The 20,128-nt window shown below is 36.4% G+C and overlaps 1 long non-coding RNA gene across 1 annotated transcript; it reads left to right on the plus strand.

Annotated features, from left to right (window-relative positions):
• Positions 1-499: 499 nt before the first annotated feature.
• On the plus strand, positions 500-7,394 carry LOC128526089 (uncharacterized). Its single transcript, XR_008360765.1, has 4 exons — positions 500-894; positions 1,333-2,452; positions 3,305-3,357; positions 3,530-7,394. It is a non-coding gene; the product is annotated as an uncharacterized LOC128526089 (long non-coding RNA).
• The last annotated feature ends 12,734 nt before the right edge of the window (positions 7,395-20,128 follow it).

Consider the following 20,128-nt stretch of genomic DNA (forward strand, 5'->3'; position numbering starts at 1 on the left):
CTTAAAATTTAGATTAAATTAGGCCTATTTAAAAAAAATCATTTGGTAAATTAAGAAAAAGGAGCAAAGGAGAACAGATTCAACCACCACCATATCAGGCAATGAGCAACAAAAGACAACAAAACTGTGTTTGTCCTTTTCCTTTAATTAAATGTGCCAAAAGCAATTTAGAGACCCAAACATAAGTGTTATTGTTAGCTATCTGAATAAATAAAAGTTAAGTGTTCATACCTGGATTTAGGTCTAAACAGTGAAAACTATATACTATTTAATATATAACTTTAATATATGCTCCTATTTTGCCATTTACTCAAAAAAAATGAGGTGCTGTGAGTCTCAAAATGAAACTAAAATAGTTGAACTGAGGCCTCGGTGTGATACGCAATTCCTTCCTGTGCAACGTTTTGCATGTTAGAAAAACAGCTATTGCAGGTCAAGGCAAGTCATCAACTTTACTGCATTAAAAAATAATGCACTGTAACACAGATGTTCTTCTGGCTGGTCTTGTATGAGATATTGTGCATGTAAATGATGTACATTGCACATTATTCTGATGTCCTGTTAATGTAATGTGAATTATTTGTTGCTAACAAGATTAACTCTGTTGTGTGTCATTCTTCCATGTCATACAGGAAAACAAATCAGTAAATAATTGTGAAATATCTTAAGTGTCCAGAGCACATCCTAAACAAGCAGTAACCAACCAGTTGTCCTTGTTCAAGTGCCTAGATGGTGCTGGTGAGCACTGAGAGCCGTTGGAACAGTATAAAGCTGCAGACCTCACAGTTTCAGCTCTTATTCACGAGTGACAGGTAAAAGGAATGCTCACAGCAAGTTTTCATCATGCATGGCAGAATTGCATCCTTATGACTACACTGAGCCCTGATTTTTTGGGTAAGTCAATTTTAAACATTGTTATTGTGCTTAGGTTATGATTTTATTTTGAAGATTTCCAAGTCTTTCATACAGTATTTCCCACACTTACACAGAAACATATCTGTGTTATACTGTATTTTAAAGGTCATTATCACATGCAACACATTGTCTATTTGGACAGATTGTAATGATTTAATGCTTTATAATCTGATGCTCCAAATGATATAAATCATTTGATGCAAATGACTCAGTTCAATTAGATGTACTTTGAATGCAACAACAAAAGGCTCCTTTATTAGTAATATATGTAGTGAAGCGATGAGATTTTAGTGAGCTACAGAATACAGTCTGTATTCTGCCTGCCTAACCTCTTTCTCTGCCTGTCTTTATAACTGTTATAACAAAATATTACAACTGTAAGTCTCTCTAACTCCTGTGGATCTCTGCTTCTTACAGAAAAGACCCAATCTCGGCAGCTGGGCATATTAAGACATCCTGAGGTAGCTGGCAACTGTCCAAAACACACACACACACACACACACACACACACACACACACACACACACACACACCATTAACAAAAATTATTGATGCAGTTAGTTAAAGCTATGCCTATATCTAGATCTAATCTTAAGAGGGGAAGAGAAAGAGAGAGAGAGAGAGAGAGAGAGAGAGAGTATACACATACATGAGTAGCTTCTCACTTGTATCCTATAAGTTATCCATTTTTCCTCTCTACTGCTTTGCTCCAGCTCCACATAGTGGAAGGGATTGGAAATGTCATGACACTGTCCTAACACTTTTACTATAAAGCAGTGTAAAACTTTAGAGGGGGAAAAGCAGTATACAAAAACAAAATAACTTAAGAATAACATGGAATACACTAAGCTATGAGTTTGGTGGTCATGTAAGTGAGGGTGTGATGAATATTGATGGACTTGACTCTTGATGGACTTGATGGACACGCTGTTGCGTGTTTAAATAAGATTTGACAGTAATGCTGGCTATAATTTAAATCACAGGTTTATAATTATGTGCTCCTTCTAATGTGTTATAATTTTTGTAGTACAAGTGAATTCAGAGGCACTTTCAGGATGGCGCACTTAATCTGGTGCTGATAATGTTTTTAAAAGTATGCTTCCATTTGAGATTTCTCTTGATTTCATTGTTCCAGACATGACGAATGGCATTTTTCTTTCTTTCTTTGATTAGTTTCAAGGAAATGACTTGAAAAACACCAAATGTAAAAAAAAGTAGGACACGTTCGTTAGTAAAATAAAAATCACAAGCGAGGGCAAAGTGCTGTGTTTTAAGAGAAATAAAACTCTCTGTAGGAAAGTAACCAGCTTTGATATTTTGTTATCTAGTTGTCATGCACAACTTATAAAGGCGTCATGTGATTTTATAAAGATTGCCTTTAATTAAAGTGTTAGTAAAGATTGTTGTTTGGACGAGGCTAAAAAATTCTTTCTTCCCAATCAGTTTCCCAAACTATACAACAGATAAAAAGCAATTACAGGAAATGGGAGTGCTTCATCAGTGGCGATCTTCTAAGGAAACTGCAAGAAATCACATGGTAATTACAGTCATAGTATTACATTTTGCATTGGGCACTGAACATATTCTAAATAGCTGTTTGTGGAAAAGACAGAATCTCTTTCAGAGAGCGAAGAATTACAGTGTACATGTCCAGCAAATGCTACAGTGAGTGAAATATGTTTACATTTTACAGAGGTTTTTAATCACAAGAGAACAAAGTGTGCAGTCTAAGCATAGAGCTGTGAAAAAAGTGGGGTAGAATTAGTACAAAAAAACCCAGACATAAAGATAGTTGTAAGAACAACAGAAACCACACACTAATAAATCCTAGTTCTGCGTGCAGTATACTGTATGTTAGATACAATATTAACGCATAAAAATAAACTGAAATACTGATACAGTATGATATGAAATGCATTTCCATCTACTGTTTAAATTGTACAATTGTGTATAAGAACATTTATTTTTTCGCTTTATTGTCAGAAATGTACTTTAGTTAGCAGGATTAATTACACTATAATGCTTTGGATTATAGTCAACCCTAACTGTAACTGTGAAAAAATAAAATCGTATTGAACTGGACAAACATCTCACGTGTTTACTCTCTGTAACAATTCACATTTAAGTCACAATATGCAATCTTTCCCTGCATGGACAGTAGCAGTAACAATGGAATAAAATGCACCAAGCTGCATGTTATCATCTGGTTCTGCTTTCAACCTTGCAGTCATGTGATATGTGTACTGACAGTGCTATGACCTGCTGACCTTGATAATGAGACAGGCGAAAGGCTGATTGCAGCAGATTGCAGATTACCTTGCTGCAATTTCCAAAGAGGGAACACAAATGTCTGATTTCCAACTGTATTTATTTATTTATTTATTGACAGGTTCTATTTGATCACTAAGAGGGATTTGCTCTGCCTGGCAGAAACAAGTGAAGGTCTTATTGCTTTGTAAACCTTTCCATATAGCAATCCAGGCACTGGTTGTCAAAGCTCTGGTTACTCCATCTAGTAAAAGGAGATATCATTTCAGTCTATACAAAATATTAATGGATACAGTTTTAATGTTAAGCATGAATTCCATCTCCTCTTGTTCTTCTGTGGTTACAGTGATATGACCTGCCTGTAAGAGCAATGAATGTTACATCATGCGATCCCATTTCTACTTCTAATGGCGGTGTAATGAAGCTCCTGGGAGTGCTGAAGCTGAAGAGAAATGATGCTAAGTGCTGCCATGGCAACCAGTCCTGACGATTGCATCATGGCAGATTTGTATGTTTCTCCAATCATAGGCTGCTGTTGATAAATAGTGAAAGTGTAGGTCTTGTGTTTTTAACATCAGATTTTTGGCAAACCGAGCAATTCATTCCAAGCGTTAAAGTAATCGGAAATCAATATTTCGCAAAGCATCATGCAGGGCCACAAGCTCTCTCTCATTCTGGGTATTAGTACTATGTCTGCACAATAAGGATTTAGGATGTTGCTATAATAGGAAGAGTTCCCTATGAACAGTGTTCCCACCTGACTCAGCTGGAGCGCTTTGGATAACACACTGGATTAATGCTTATCCGCATCAGAAGCTGCAGCTTGACGGAAAAGCCTCTGAGAGCCTCAGGGCACCTTTCAAATGGGCAACACCACTTTCCCTCAGAGGGTAATAGAGTGGAAGCAGAATACCAAGTCTACATAATCCTCTCTTCCATAGTCCCACTGCCAATAGCTGTTTGACATCTCAACTAGTTCATGCCACACACTCAGATGCCGAAAGTGATAAGAAAAGCAACGCACCCATATATGAGGCTGACACGGCAAAGTTTATTCACTGCTTAAATGCGTCACAACAATAAATTACCATAGTTATATAATTAAATGTATGTCTCAAACCTTTCCACAAGACAGAATTTTTATGCCACTAAGACCTTTTTCTGCAATAGCAGAAAAATACAATACAAACAGTACCTCAAACCCAGTGCATATTTATCTAACTGACAGGCAATTGAATGTAAATGTAATTTTGAATAATATTATAGATTTAACTGTTTCTATACACTGGCTGCCTCATACATTTAATAATAGACAGCAGTAGATATTACATTACAGAAGCTTGAAGTTGTATAACATTCATGCAGCATTTTGATTTGGACTGGGTGAAATGGCAATTCAAATCAATTTAATTTATATGGTGCTTTTAACAGTGGTCATTATCGCAAAGCAGCTTCACAAACATGAAAAGAAAATTTACAAAAGAAAATTTATGGAAGTGTGTATGTGTGCGAAAAATGTGTCTAGATAATAATGAGATTGTCCCTAATAAGCCAGCATTTGGGTGATAACAGATAGAAATTATATAACATCATGTGTGTTATGCAGCTGAAAGTACAATATAACAGAAGTTCTTTAAATTAACATGAAGTCCAGTTCAGCATAGGGATGAGTCAGTAGGTGCAGAGGGCAGATGGGGTCTGGATCACTGGGAGCACAGAAGCAGCATGTGTAGCTTCAACCATCATAAAGCAGAATCCAGCTGGAGCTGGTCCTTCTCTGGATGCCTCAGGATCCTCGCAGGGTTGGCCTTTGTCTACTGAAGCTGGCACAATCTCCAGGTGGCTCGGGATGGGTCGAAAAATAAAGAACAGGTGGAAAGAATTAGCATAGTTGCCATTAAGGATAGATGTACTGGAATATGAGGTTATGGGATGAATTATGTGTATGCCAGATTAAAGAGATGTGTCTTGAGTCTACTTTTAAACTGGCACATGTTATTCATGCATCAGTCAGTCAGGAGTAAGTGCTCAGTGAAGCAACTGTAAACAAATGACAATGATGATGTAAGGCAGGGCAGTGAACTGTAGGTGGTCTCATCGGGAGCACTTCCCACTGGGCACAGATAAAGGTGCTTTGTTCGCACCACTTCCTCTCCTTTGCTAAATGACTGGAACATTGTTCCTTTGCCATAATGTTGGCTCGTTTAGAACAAAACTGAGTTGCTCTTTGTGGTTGTGACCTAAGAGGCAAGTGAAAGACTGAACGAGGAGATATATATATATACAGATTTCTGTTGAATAAAGAAAAATAAACGACCACTTACTGTAAAACAGTAGCTAAAAGTTCATCAAAATTGAAATATCTGAAATAAGAGAACGGTTATGCTATTTTTAAAGATATGACAGGAACAACTGCAGGTATCAATGCTTTAGTAAACTTTCTGTAAAACAAGCAAGCTATGTGTCCTGACAAAAGTCTATATGGCAAAGTAAAATTCAACTTCCTTCTGTACCCCTGACTTATTTTACTAATTGTATATACTAATATATGGTATAGGGACACCACTGATCATATAATATCACCTCAGCAGAATGACAACAGCGATGTTGGTTCCATGCACTGATACTAATAAAGGGCAACAAGATAGTTTTTCACAAAGTGTCTAAAGGTACACAAACACAGTACATACCAGTGTTTAAAAACCTCCAGCTGTGTCTGATATACCTGTATCAGCATTACAAGCAAACTTCTATGACTGCAATCTCTGTTATGCTGAAAAAGGGCCACACCCAAATAATATTGTGTCAGCAGTCCTTTTACAGTAAAGGTAAGGGGTGACAATTTGTGCATAGCAAGATATGGGCTACATCATTTACCAACAAATTCTTGTACAAATGGCCAATGAGTTGAGATAGATGGTTTAATAAACTGTCGACCCAGAATATATAACACATAAAGAATAAAACCTGAAGGAAACCTTAATTTTTTGTACAAAAGCAATACCATTTTAAATGTAATAAAAAACCACATTGTGAAACAGCCATGAAACAATTCATTTCTTATATTTTTGCAGCTATACATGATTGTTCCATCATGGGCTTCTTATTTAATCTCTTCTGTGAAGTTTAAAAGGACAATAAAAGCAGCTGTTACTAAGATGTCACGGACTCATGTGTTCTGAAAATCTTCCAGTGGCAGAAAACTACAAAGCCAGACATTAGAGACTCTTTCCATAAATGTTTATAAACATCTTGGTGTTCAAAGGTTAAATCAGTCTCACTATTTCAGATATTAGACCTTTTTATTACAGAAGTTCCTATGAGTAAGATGTAATTATAAACAACTATAAAATATTATTAATATAAAAATATGATCATGAGAGCTGTTGTTATAGACAATTAATCAACATCTTCTGACTGATGAGGTTTTTAAATATTAATATTACTGCTAATACTATTTTATATGAATAAGATTTATTTAACTATATTATTAATTTGTTATTATCATTAAAAATGCTGTGTTCTTAGATCATCTGTCACATTGTTGGCTATGCCTCTGGTTCAGAGAACGGAATATACAGTTGCAGTCACGGGTGTTAATCAAGATGCTACGCAGCTGTGCCCCACAACACACACTCGAGTGATGCAGATGCTACTGACTCTTACACAACTCTTTAACTGTCAAACACGAGAAAACAGAAAAGCATGAAGAGACGTTTTAAAGGCCTCGTGCTGTGGTTAGAGATCTCCTGGAACAGACAATCATCTGAAATACAAAGAACAAATTTAGACAGCACGTTTTAGCTGCAGCTTGTGATGTCTGTAATGCTAAAATGAAAACTTTAACCTCAAGCTAATGATAGAGATAGCTTTTTAATATATATTTAATCTATTCATTATGTGTCGTTTACTGCTCTGCAAACAATAACAAGCACTCCAGGGCACCCTGAAGACATAAGAGTAATCATTATAAGAAAAGTGGGGAATGTATATTTTTACTTACACTAACACATGAGGAGACTGAATGATACATCAGAAAGATGTACTGCAATAAATTATAATGGCACATTTATCTGTACTTGATATCGACACTGTTTAAACAGTCCATTACCAACCAGAAACATGACATACAGTAGAAAATGAACAAAAACTTTTACAATCTGTGTGTGCAGACATAAACAATTTATAATACAAGCAAATCAGAGTTATGACATAGCTCTAACATGTTGGTTTCACTGCTGTGCTGGAAATCTTCTCAATACTGGCAGTATGATATCTGATAATGGAGATGACGGATTGTACATAGCAACAGCTTCCATTTCTTCTATAGTTATAAACCTACAGAGTTACCCATATGGAAGGGGTAACTGATTGCATAATGATTAGAAGTACTTAATAAGTCTTCTTCTTGATTTTTCTTTTGTTTATGGTGATCATGCTTGAGCATTTATAAAGAGTGCAATTCAATCAATGTACTGTAGTTCATGGTTCATGATCCACAAATGTAAATACCTGCCTCGCATCGCAATCTCACTACATGGCCTGAACCAGGTCAGAAAGAGCAGTTTGCAATCCACGGTGAACAAATTCGTCTGGAATCACTGTGACACAATGGCTGGAACCTTGTGTCAGCTGGCACAGATACACACCAAGAACTTTAACCTTGACAGGTTTGTATAAAGAACACAACAAACATTTATCTGGCATGCTGTTCTGAACCTGTCATCTAGTAACCCTGAGGTTAAAGAGTATATAATAACAATTATAACAGTCATTACTATTTCATTAGACAAATGCTAATGTACAGTACCGTCATAAAAGGCTTTCTCAACTACAGCACATGGTGTAGTGTGTAAGGAGTACTTGGCATATGATGCTGGCCCTTAAAGAGCATATCAGCAGTGGTATACTTATATAACAGATTATAAAGATGTTAACAGATTGGGTTAAATAACAAAACACTTCTCGTAAAGCTCTGGCTGCAGGATGTTTGGAGGATGCCTATGTGATATTTAGGAATGAGTCTAATCGTGCTTGAACCTGTCCTAGACTGTGTCTGCAAACTGTAGAGGAACTGAAATATGCTGACATATATAAGGTTAAGAGAATGATACAGTACATGCTAAGGTAAAGTAAAACAGATTCTCCTAAAATTTCATTGAAATGTCTTAGATTTTATTTAATGACTAATTTACTGTAAAATTAACTGTATACTGTAGAACAGGTATATAATATCAGATGGAAACAAAAATAGGCTTTCAAGACAGACGAGCAGTGGAGTGATACTAAATCTGGTCCGATTGGACACACCATGGATGACAGAGGAGCACTCTGGCACACACAACCCATCTCTACTCACCTCACACAGGACATAAAATGACACTGATAATAGGATCAAAAGCCATTTCGGGTTACGACCTTTACTCATGACACAGATGTCTGAGGCTAGATATTGTCTGAGCTACAGACAGGGGTATCTGATGTGTTTGATGTCTGACAGTGGATGTAATGGTTGCCACTGCCGATAGTGTAGAGAAGACCACTATAAAGACCATAGAGTACACCAAGACACAGTTATATAGCTGGCCGTTTTCTAGTGGTAGACACATGACGCCTGTCATTAAATGTTGGGAGTAAATCCACTCAGTGAGAACTGAATACATTGATTCATTACTAAAATAAAATATTACTTATTAAAAAATGTTGAGGTATAAGTGAGAATCTTGAAACATCAAATGACATTGATCTTAACTGACTTGATGCCATCTTATATTCTTATCCCCTCCTTTTTTCTATGACATTAGCAGTAAATAATTGATTACTTCAGTGACAACAAGCATGTCAGATCCTAACAAAACATAGAAGCAAATTTTCTGAATGTTTTAGTCAGCTGACATCATTTTACTGCCACATAATTTTACTGGGCCTAAACTTGATAAACTGAGGTAATCCCATCATAGCATTGCCTCCAGAGGCTTGTACAGTGGGTGTTTTGCATAACGGGTGCACCTTTGTGCTCCATTGCAAATGTAAATGTTTTTTTCATGATGAGTCTCGCTAAAAAGTGGATTTCTTATAGCCAAACAGCTTTTTAGTTCAGTCCTGTGAGTTCTTGTCACATGTTCATGTAAAAATACTCTTACTTTCACTATTAAACATAGCTTCAATTTCTAATGTAGTTTTATTTTAAAAATGCAACTGTGCTAAAAACTTAGGCAATGTATAATGTAACATTGTTGTATTAAGTTTTTAAAAAGAATGCACACGCCTACAGTATGCAGAGATTCAAAAGAATAGTTATCGTTTATTTGTTGTACTGTTTTGTTTCCTTTTTTTCATTATTACACTACAGTATGTATATTTATACTGCAGTAATGTCACACAGGAACTATAGCTTCTGCTATACAAGCAAGATTTCTTCGCTCATTCCTTCCAACTTGTAAAGACTTGAACTTCCATTGTAGCATTTACAGTTGTGAGGAAGTTTACTGGACTTTCTGGGTGTGGATGTAAAAGTTATTAACTGTTGCAGGTGCGCATGACTAACGTGAAATGACTAACATTAAAACAATTCATAGCATGTTCAATGGATCTTTTGCCAGAACACCTTGATTTTATTGCAAATACAGAATTAAAGACAAGAGCTATCTAGAGCAGCTTCCTTCAGCGCACAACCATGGAGTAGCACCACTCTTTCCTAAAGGGCAGAACAGTAAAATAAGTTTAAGTGTGTGTCTCTATCAGTCTCTCTCACACACACACCAACTGTTTATAAATGGGTATATTCACTGAACACAAATCTATATGTAGTGCTTAGACAAATCTTTATGAATGCATGACACATGAATACTTATTCTTATAACATGTAACAGAGTTGTGGTGCAGTGCTTGTCTTGTATTGTGCACACTCAGTGTTCCATTTTAATAACAGGTGCAAAAAACTATTGATTTCTATTGATTTTACTATTATTTTGCCCTAGAAAAAAAATTGTTCTTTACATGAGTTCACTGGTCACGTGGTCAGAAACAGCCACTGATGCCCCTGAAAACAACGGTACAAAATATGATTATGCAAAACCAAAACAATTTTTAATCATGGGATCATTGGCATGACATAAATCAAATATAGACAATATTGTGTACGTTGTCTCCATCTAGTGGTTCTGCGCGGCATATTCACTACTGCACAATAGGCCTATATAATTGTCTCATTAGAGCTTTTAGTTTTCACAAGGTCTAAATAATCAGACTCCCATGTGTTTACAAAATAGAAAGAACAACTCATTTGTAAATCAAATTCACCAGATTATAGGAATTATACAAAGCATTGTTGCCTTCAGGGTCCAGGTTCGATTCCTCTGCAAGTTTGCATGTTCTCCCTGTGCTTGGTGGTGCTCCCACAGGCCAACGACACTCAGGTTAGGCTAATTTGTGTTACCAATTTGTGTTTACATGTATTGTTTGAATGAATGTGTGAATAACTGTTTTTTATTGTTAATTGCAAAACAAATCTCAGCATATGAAACATGCCTGTAGTGCCATAGGTGACATACACCCATGGCAAACCACTTTCCTAGAGTCAGGGTACAGAAATTACATATTATAAATTGCAATATTACTGTTTATAAGTAAGTGCTTATTATACATAGCCGATGAAAGAAAATAAATAACTCAACTTTATCTTTGCATTCCTCGAAACAGGATGCCTTTCCCTGTGAGTAGGGTTGTATATCACAAGGAACATCTTTTTACCCTTAGTGTATATCCCTTACCTGGTAATGTGAATGCATTTGTAAATTATTTATGGTACATTAGTGGGCTTTTGGATGGGTTATTCAAATAAAACTATAAGATACCGCTGAAGTAAATGTGCAAAAGATATTACAATGAGCATACCATCTAACAAAAGGCACATGTTAATACACCATAAACCTCACTCACTCACCCAGGAGACTTGGGGCATACGCACACATACACCCACACACTCATTCACACACTACGGGACAACTTGGAAATGCCAATTAACCTAATCTCCATGTCCTTGGACTGTGGGAGGAAACTGGAGTACCCGGAGTACACCCGCCAAGCACGGGGAGAACTCAACCACTAGGACAGTGCTAACCACTATGCCACCATGCCACAATTACCATAAACCTGTTTTATTTATATATATGTTCTTAATAAAGGTTTGATGCATGTGATTATAGTCTGTATTTAAATAAAATTACAGAGATAAGCTTATCATTAACCAAACTAAATAATTTCAACCCTAAAGTTTTACTGTGTATATCTATGCCTAATTAGTATGATGCAGTTACTGTTCCAGGAAATCATTCCTTATTAGGATTAGAATAGGCATGGTGGTTTAGCAGTTAGCACTATAAACTTGCACCTTCGGTGTCCAGATTCAATTTCCACCTTGGGCGGTTGTGTGCATGGAGATTGCATGTACTTCTTAATGCTTGGTGGCTTTCTGCCCGCAGTCCAAAGACATGCAGATTAGGCTAACTGGCATTCCCGAAGCGTGTTAGCGAGTCCTGTGATGGATTGGCACCTCGTCCAGGGTATACCCTGACTTGTCTCCTGGGATAGGCTCCAGGCCACCAGTGATCCTGTATACAGGATAAAGTGGTATAGACGATGAGTGAGGATCACCCTAATCTTCTTGAAGTTTTCATGCACTTTTATTTTAACCTTGACATTTGTTTGGGTGGGGGAAGGGTCGGGGGTGTAGTTTATTGCCTCGGTTTATTACCCCAGTAATAACCTCACATACCCCTTTAAAAACTCCCTTAGTTTAAGCATATCTTATGTCAATTTAGTGTTAAAAACATATAGATTTTGGAATAAGCATATGTAAATGCTCTAGTTATGTAAAGGTGCCAGAAAATAAATAAATAAATACAGCTGGATGAAACCTGAAGTGAGACTAAAGCTATTAGAGCGAGACACCTGCGCGCGCGAAAATTCGAGAAAATGGCGGGAGGCGCGTGAACAAGCCTGAAATGTCATCGTACAATTTGTACTTTATAACTGTTATTTAGCCCTAATAAGTAAATAAACACATGCCTTTTAGTTGCTTGAACAATTGTACGGCAGCGTATACGTGCAGTATGTGTGTGTGTTTTTTCACTGTAACAGCGCTTTTCCCCCACCATGACACGGCAGACCAAAGCTCATTGCCGTGATCTTGCGAAATGGCGGACGCAGAGGAGGGAGCTGTCAGTACGCACGCGCAAATTTGTATTGCCGCGCATGCGCGGCGTGAATAGGGAGGCAGAGACAGGGGGAAACGTGACACTGCGCAGGTGTCGGTAGCCATTAAAGAGGATAAAAAGAAAATATGGATAAAACTCCTCTCATGGATCTGGACTTGTACAGAATTATGGCCTGCGCGCCTGCGCTAGTCCCAATGACTATGCTGCTCCGTTTTATATTTTTTAAACATCACCTTGAGGTCCTGTTTGAGTTTCCTCAGGACTTGAGATGAAAAGCACTGGATGAGAAGCGATGTTATGAATATGAACCCTAATAAAACACTTTTGCTTCTGTCCCATGTGGATTCAAAGTCTTGGTCTAACTATAAATGTTTTTTTGTGGCATCCTTATACGCAAATTCCCCATTAGCACTAAATTCCCAGCACTCCACATCTAAGTTCTAAGCTTCATATAGGCAACCCAGCCATGGTAAACTAAGGAATGTGAATAATTTTTTCACAAGTCTATACAAGTAATGTTTTATCACCAGAGAAGGACTATATTCATGCAAATTCCTTAAAAAAAGAGCGAGATGCGTTTCTATGAAGAGAATTGTCCTTCATGTCCTCTTTCAGACATCTGACTGAAATGCCAGTAAAGCAGGGAAAAAAATGTGCACACACCACAGACACACTGGAAACCCCGCTTTCTCCTGCTGTGGTGTTTGGTTCTCTGAGAAATCTCCCTGGTGTCTTGTACTAGCCAAGACATGCCAAGGAGAAAGTGAAATGATCAACACCAAACCCATCCAATCCTGTTGCATACTTGGATATGATTTTACTTTTCTTTTCCCTAAGACAAATTGTCTTGGTCCAATGACAATTTGTCTATAATTTTACCTTTTAGGGAACATTTATGACCATCATCTGTGGGTGTCATGAACATTACTTTCATCCATTTTTGGAAAGCTGTTTTAAGGATTTGTAATATATTATGTAACTTAAACAAGCATATTACCCCTATTTGTTTTGTATGATCCTGTATTCCTAGTGTTCCAATTCCTCTTCGGTCCTTAATATGCTATTCCTCAGAGTAAATACTTGTTCTTGAGTTAATTTTACCTCTAGGGCCTTGACTGTTCCCAGCTGTCCCTCCTCCCATCTACTCTATTGGTCCCTTACCATACATGGACTTGGTTGAGGAAAGGAGCGAAGTGCAGAAGGCAGCTTCAGGAAGCAGCAAGCTGCCACTCAAACGGCTCTGTGCATGAAAAGGAGGAGGAGGAGGAGGATCCACAAAAACGTCTCTGCTGTGGCCCAATTACAGTTCCTCATAGACAGAAATAAAAAAAGCACACAGCTAAAAGTGCCGGAGAAATGTAATACACAAACTGTAGCTGCGATGAAACCAAAATTTCATCACTCATTCTTTCCCGACCTGTAAAGACTTGAACGTCCATCGTAGCATGCACAGTTGTGAGGGAGTTTCCTGGACTTTCTGGGTGTGGATATAAAAGTTTAACTGTAACACATGCACATGACTGACTCACTTTCAAAGCATTTGAAAGTGAGTCGTCCCATGCTTGATATGTCTTTGCCTTGATCTTAATGCAACAACAGGATTAAATTAGAGATGTCTAAAACAGCCTTTCCCAAGAGCTTTTTCTCTCATCAGCCAAATCCCTCTATTCACTATGATACAGAACTTAAAGTAATTCAAACACATTACATACAACATTGTGTAAACTGTTTTTAGGTCTCTAAAAATACTGCAATCTACAATTTATTTATTTTCAGTTATTGTCATTTACTGGTTAGGGTTATATAGAAACACTGAACATGAAATGTTAATACACTTTGGATGCAACATCCGGCATTTCATACACATTCAAGGAAGAGACATGAAACTTAGAATGAAAGCCCAGATCATATCTAAAGATTGGGATTAAACTGGGAACCCTGGAACTTTGAGCTGGCTGCACCACTGTGCTTCCTTGAGTGTGTATGTCTATATAATATTCTTTTTATACATACTTTCTGCTTCACTTCGTCATAAGCATATATTTTTTATCCTATTTATAATATGTCAACTAACATCTATATCTATTTTATGTACGTTCTGGACCCTTGCAGTTGAACAATTTATATTTTAAATCGGTGCACCTGTCAGTAGTTGGGCCCAAATGGCTCGAACTGGATTTTTTTTGGAGGCTGCCTGCCATTATCGTCAATGACCTAAATTCCATTTATAACACTTAAACAGAAAAACACTTTTAGCAAAAGCATGCTAAGGATCACACTATTAGAACTTTCCTCTGCATGGCAATCAGGCTTTGTTGATAGCTCTGCATTGCCCACTAGCAGTGTTGTTATTCTGAACAACAGCCCAATGTGACCAATACAGTATTTTAATGGAGTTTCCCTTCATTTCAAAACAAATTCATCTGTTCATCCATTTGTCCATCCATTCATTCATCCATCCATCCATTCAGTACCAGTGTCTATTTTTAGGCCCTTTTGGTCATTGCCATTTAAACACAAAAACCAATGCACTGTAGTGGTTTTGTTGGCTCAGGTAATGGCTCTTTTTTTTTTTTTTTTTTTTTGCTTCACTGAGCAATATTGCCTCAGGTTGGCATACTTTCATGAAGGAATTTCCTTTATTACACACAGTGGCCTAAAGAGATGATTATAACGTCTTTTCAAGTATGTACTGTAGTTCATAAATATTTCAATGAACATGATATAACTTATAGTTTCAGGAGGGTTTTATTCTTTCATGAGCTGGCCATGAGCATTTAATTATTATCAGAGTTTGGGTTATGTGCAATCATTTTTGATATTCTGCTAATTTCCTGAATCATTATACAGTACAATAATTCTCACACCAGAAAGAACCAAAAACATTTTATTATGTTTTATGAAACAAACATTTATAAAGAATATTCTGTGCATATTAATAGATTACATTATGGGAGTATGGGCGATTCTACCAAGTTTGCATGTTATTGAAATATAAAATATGCTGTCAGAGAACTAGCATGACTTGGCCTTACATCACACACATTTCTGCTATTTCATAAATATTTAATTCAACCTAAATAATTTTGAAGGAAATAATAAGCAGATATGTCACCTGCAGTTTCTTTTTCTCTAGCTTCAACTCAAAGACCCTCTCGTGTTATAGAAATCTATTCATGATAAATCTGTTAGAATGAGATGCAGGAAACCATGCTGCAGTTCTCATAACTGACTAACTTAGACACAAGATAGGGTCAAAGCTGTTTTTTTGTATGAAACAAACATCTCATTCCCAGTAACCTAACATGCTTTTATTTATGCAGCCCTTTTGATCTATCTTATAAGAGATAGAAGATCCTAAGCAGGGCTGGCCCAAATGAGACGCAGAAAATATGATGATTACCAGTTAATGTAGATAGAGGGAGGGAGTACTTGCTTAAATCATGTTGTCCACACGTTAGCATAAAAAGTGGCATTTGGCTGTTGTTTGAGCTATTAGTGTTTTATTATGGTTATACTTCTACAGAAATTATTACTTTCAATGGAATGTGTAAATGGTGCAGGATGTTGGATACAGAAAATAAATGTATATATAAAATTACCATAACCAACCATAACATTAAAATCCTTTGAGTCCTGTTAGTTGTAAGGTGTGGCCTCTATGGATCAGACTGTTTGTCCAACACATCCTAAAAATGGTGTATCAGATTGCAATCTGGGGAATTTGGAGTCAAAGTCAACACTTGTACACTTTGTCATGTTTCCTAAACCATTTCTGAACAATTTTGCAGTTTGGCAGACTGTATTATCCTGCTGAAAGGGTCTACTGCCATTAGGGAATACCTTGGCAGTCAAGAGGTGTTTTTGGTCTGTAACAATGTTTAGGTAGATAATATGAGTAACATTCACAAGAATGCCAGGAATTGGCTGGAGCATCACACTGCCTGTGTCAATTTTCATTTTACTCAATAGTTTAATATAATAATATGCAGTTTGTGCTACAGTAACTTTTCGGTGATAAATTTTTAAGTTCAATAAAATTTTATTGGTATAGCGCTTTTAACAATAATCATGAAAATGTGGATGTGAGAAAATATTTATAAATCAAAATGATCAGATTGTCCTTGATGAGCAATCTGAGGGTGGCATTGACAAGAAAAGTTTTTTAGATGATTACGGAAACATTGCCAAACACACTGGATACAGCCATCTAAAACCTCCTAAAACCATCCCTGTTTTGATCCTGAGATCAGGGTACTACTCTCTGGGTAAGATTGTTTCCCCCTTTGGGTGTCCTTCAGATTCCTTTAGTAGATGACACAAAACTAAAATGACATTAACCAGGTGTGCATAGTGTTCGTGGGATAGGGTCCAGATTCATCACAAACTCTGACCAGTATAAAGAGGGTCTCGAGGAATTAATAAATAAGCTTAGCCTTAATAAAGTAATATAAAGTTAATGTGCTAAAAAGTAAGAAAAAAATGCAGCCTGTATACAATGGAGATAATCAGTTTCAGAATCAGAAATGTCTCATATATGGAACATAAAAACACCTCTGTTTGTCTCCCTTTTGATACTGTGCTAATAATAAAATAAGATGTTACTCTAGCAGTTTTTTTAAAGAAAAAAAATCTTTTATTCTCCTTTATACAGTACATACATTTTGGTCCTGCTTTGCTCCTTCATTTCTGTCTATTTGAAATGGAAGAAATGTGCGGAGGTTAATAGATGTCAAAAAACAACAATGGCAGTACACCTTCTCTCATGCATTATTATGAAGTTTCTATGCAGTCTAGTATGCAGTCTACCTGTGGTTCAGTCAAACTGAAATCAAGGTGTGAAGTAATTTTGACCTCATTTTGAACGTGATCAGGTAAACTGCACAAAAGGAAAATTTAAAGGACTATATTTACAGACCCAGTTGCAGATATGATGTGTTGATTGTTGATTCTGGTCTAGCAGGTTGCTGACACTATGCAAATGAGAGTCCAGAAAAAGCAGCTAAAACACATTTTCTTGCTCTACCTTAGCAACGGCTCTGATCATGGTGAAGCAGAAAGTCTTAAACAAAATTAAGTGATGAGGCTATTATTTGCTTTACGACGAGACCTTGGCAGCAACTTTCCTAATTTGGTATAAACTGTGAACCTGGCAACCCCGTCAATTTACTGTCCTGTCTGCTACTCCTCCTCTACTAAAATATTCATAGGGGAAGCATGGAGTTGTGTCAGTCCTGACACAGTGGGTCATTGATACAGTTCATGTTTTTGAACACTTTTATAAGCAATTATAACTCTATAGAATTACTTGGATCAGTAAGCATGCTTTCCCACGATCATACACCATCTGAAGAGGCAAGAAACTTAATGAAATATTATTTTATATATGTTAGTAACATATATTTTTTCTTTAATTGTTGGTTTAATTGTTAAAATGCATGGAGTTGTGAACTGCATGGAGTCGTGAATGTACAGTATGTTGTCATTTGTTAAACAGCTGATATTTATGAATGGGCCACCATTGCTCTACCATCACTATAGACTGATTCCTGTACTAAACAACTGTTTCTCAAAAACCACATAGTATTTTGTGTGTGAACACATGAGATTTGGTTTTTACATCACCTGCCATCATTAGAGGACAAAAGACCATTATTTTAGGTTCAAGTATATGACTGTGTTTGTGTCCTCCTTTTTTAAACACTGAGAATTAAATCAGGATTAGGGCCGATTAAAGCAGCTGGAGACGAGCTAAACACAGCGAGTAGTAATCACACATAATCCTGTAAGGGTGATCTTCCACCAGGCTTTAAAGGACTGCCTACTATGGCCAATATATAAATAGAGAAATAGAGTATGCTTTCTGTTTTGTTATTTTAGAAATGTCATTCAAATGGCATTCAGATTCTAAAAGGCTGTAGCTGCCAAATACATAAAAAAAAAGAATAAATGGATACAATGAATGGCCATGCAACCTACAGTACCTGAAAAGGCTGAAGTGCCTCAAACACAGCACTGAAATAGAGCACATAATGCTTTTGCACCCACCACTGTACTTAAGACAAAAAGCTTTCAAGCTTTTCAGGTGAATTGCAGTTCATCATTACAAGGCAGTTTTCCCACAGCTTCATTTTACACATGTGGCCAGAAGCAACAGAGCTATCATTATGCTCTCTAACTAAATGAAGGCCAGCAAAACAATCCACTAAAAAAAAAGAAGACATGGCTGCTGTGTATAAAATTATTAATAATAACAACAACAATAATAATAATAAATAAATAAATACATTTTAAATATTTTTTATTTTATTGAAAAATGACTTACACTGGTGACCTCTGGAGATTTACAGTTACTGTACTGTATATAACAAAGTCAGTTTCATGGTAAATACTTAAACTTCCCCATTAACACTCCAAAAGCAAGAGGATTTGACTGCACCTTTACTTTTCCAACCTTGGAAAAATCTAACGAAGATCTTAATAAATATGCAAAACAAAACAGTAAAGGAACACCCTCTTTCCAAACACTTTCTACACACCTGGACTTGGACAGGATTTCATACATTCCTCTTAAGTCAGCATGTAGAACTTTGTATTTGTGTAATGACTCAGTAGCAAGACATAAGAACAAGCTGGTTTCCATGCTGCTTTAACCTCATACTGTAGTTAGCTATTTCTTTTTTAGGGAAAAGACTCTTTCGGTCATTACTGAGAATGAGCGATGTACTCAGCACTTCTATAATCAGAGCTAAATCATGTCCTCAAACTTAGATAAGCAAGAAGCGATAAACATTATGCAAATATCAAATAGAGCCACAAGACGAATGAATTTGTGCACAGTAAATACAAATTTATAGTCAATTGTACAGGGTTCAGTTTCTAGATTTCCCTGTATGTATGTTTAGAAGGCAAAAAACAGTTGAGCTCAAAGGAAGAAAAGCAACAGTGATTAAAGGAATACTAAAGTGTTTCTTTCAATCACATCTCTAGGGCATGTGTGATCACTGTAGACAATTTGTCATGTTTCCCTGTAATTAAAAAAAAAAGCTTTGGATTGAACACGGTGATAAGAGAAGTCTACCTGCTAATATTAGGATAGTAAACAAATTTTTTTTTGAATATTTTCCTTAAAAGTATTAGTAAATTAGGCCAAAAATGAAGGTAATTCCTTTTCCGATGTTTTGGGGAGTTTGTGACTAGGTAGGTTATTTAGTTAACTCTTGTTAATACTTGTTATAATTCATATAAGAGCATTGCTATGGTTATAAGGATTTTTGTTTATATCAACTTAAAAGGCAGTCTTATGAGTGTATCTTCGGTGGAAAAAAAGTCACAGGGTGAAAATGCTCAATCACTACTGAATTACATCCTAAAATGTTTATGTCCTACATATCCTGACACTTACAGGTAAAGACATTTAAAATTTTTTAGATGGAAGTAAAAATTTTGGATACAAGCATATTGAACATAACTAAAAACTCATTTTAATACAGTCAAAGAAAAAAAGAAAAAGGTATTTCTCAATAAACGTGGGAATGAGTGCAAATTGTTGTTTGTGGTAGTCAAAAATAGAGCTGTTGGAAAAAATGTAAGGAGTATTCCTTTCGACAAAGACAGTAATTATTTGCTTATAAACAGACATGAGAGTAAAATTTAGTATAAGGAGTACTCATAAAAACTTCAGCTGCTGAATATTGTTCTCATTTCTCAAATATCCGTGGGAACGA

This window comes from Clarias gariepinus, chromosome 6 (genome assembly GCF_024256425.1).
Source record: "Clarias gariepinus isolate MV-2021 ecotype Netherlands chromosome 6, CGAR_prim_01v2, whole genome shotgun sequence".
In the NCBI taxonomy this organism is placed as follows: Eukaryota; Metazoa; Chordata; class Actinopteri; order Siluriformes; family Clariidae; genus Clarias; species Clarias gariepinus.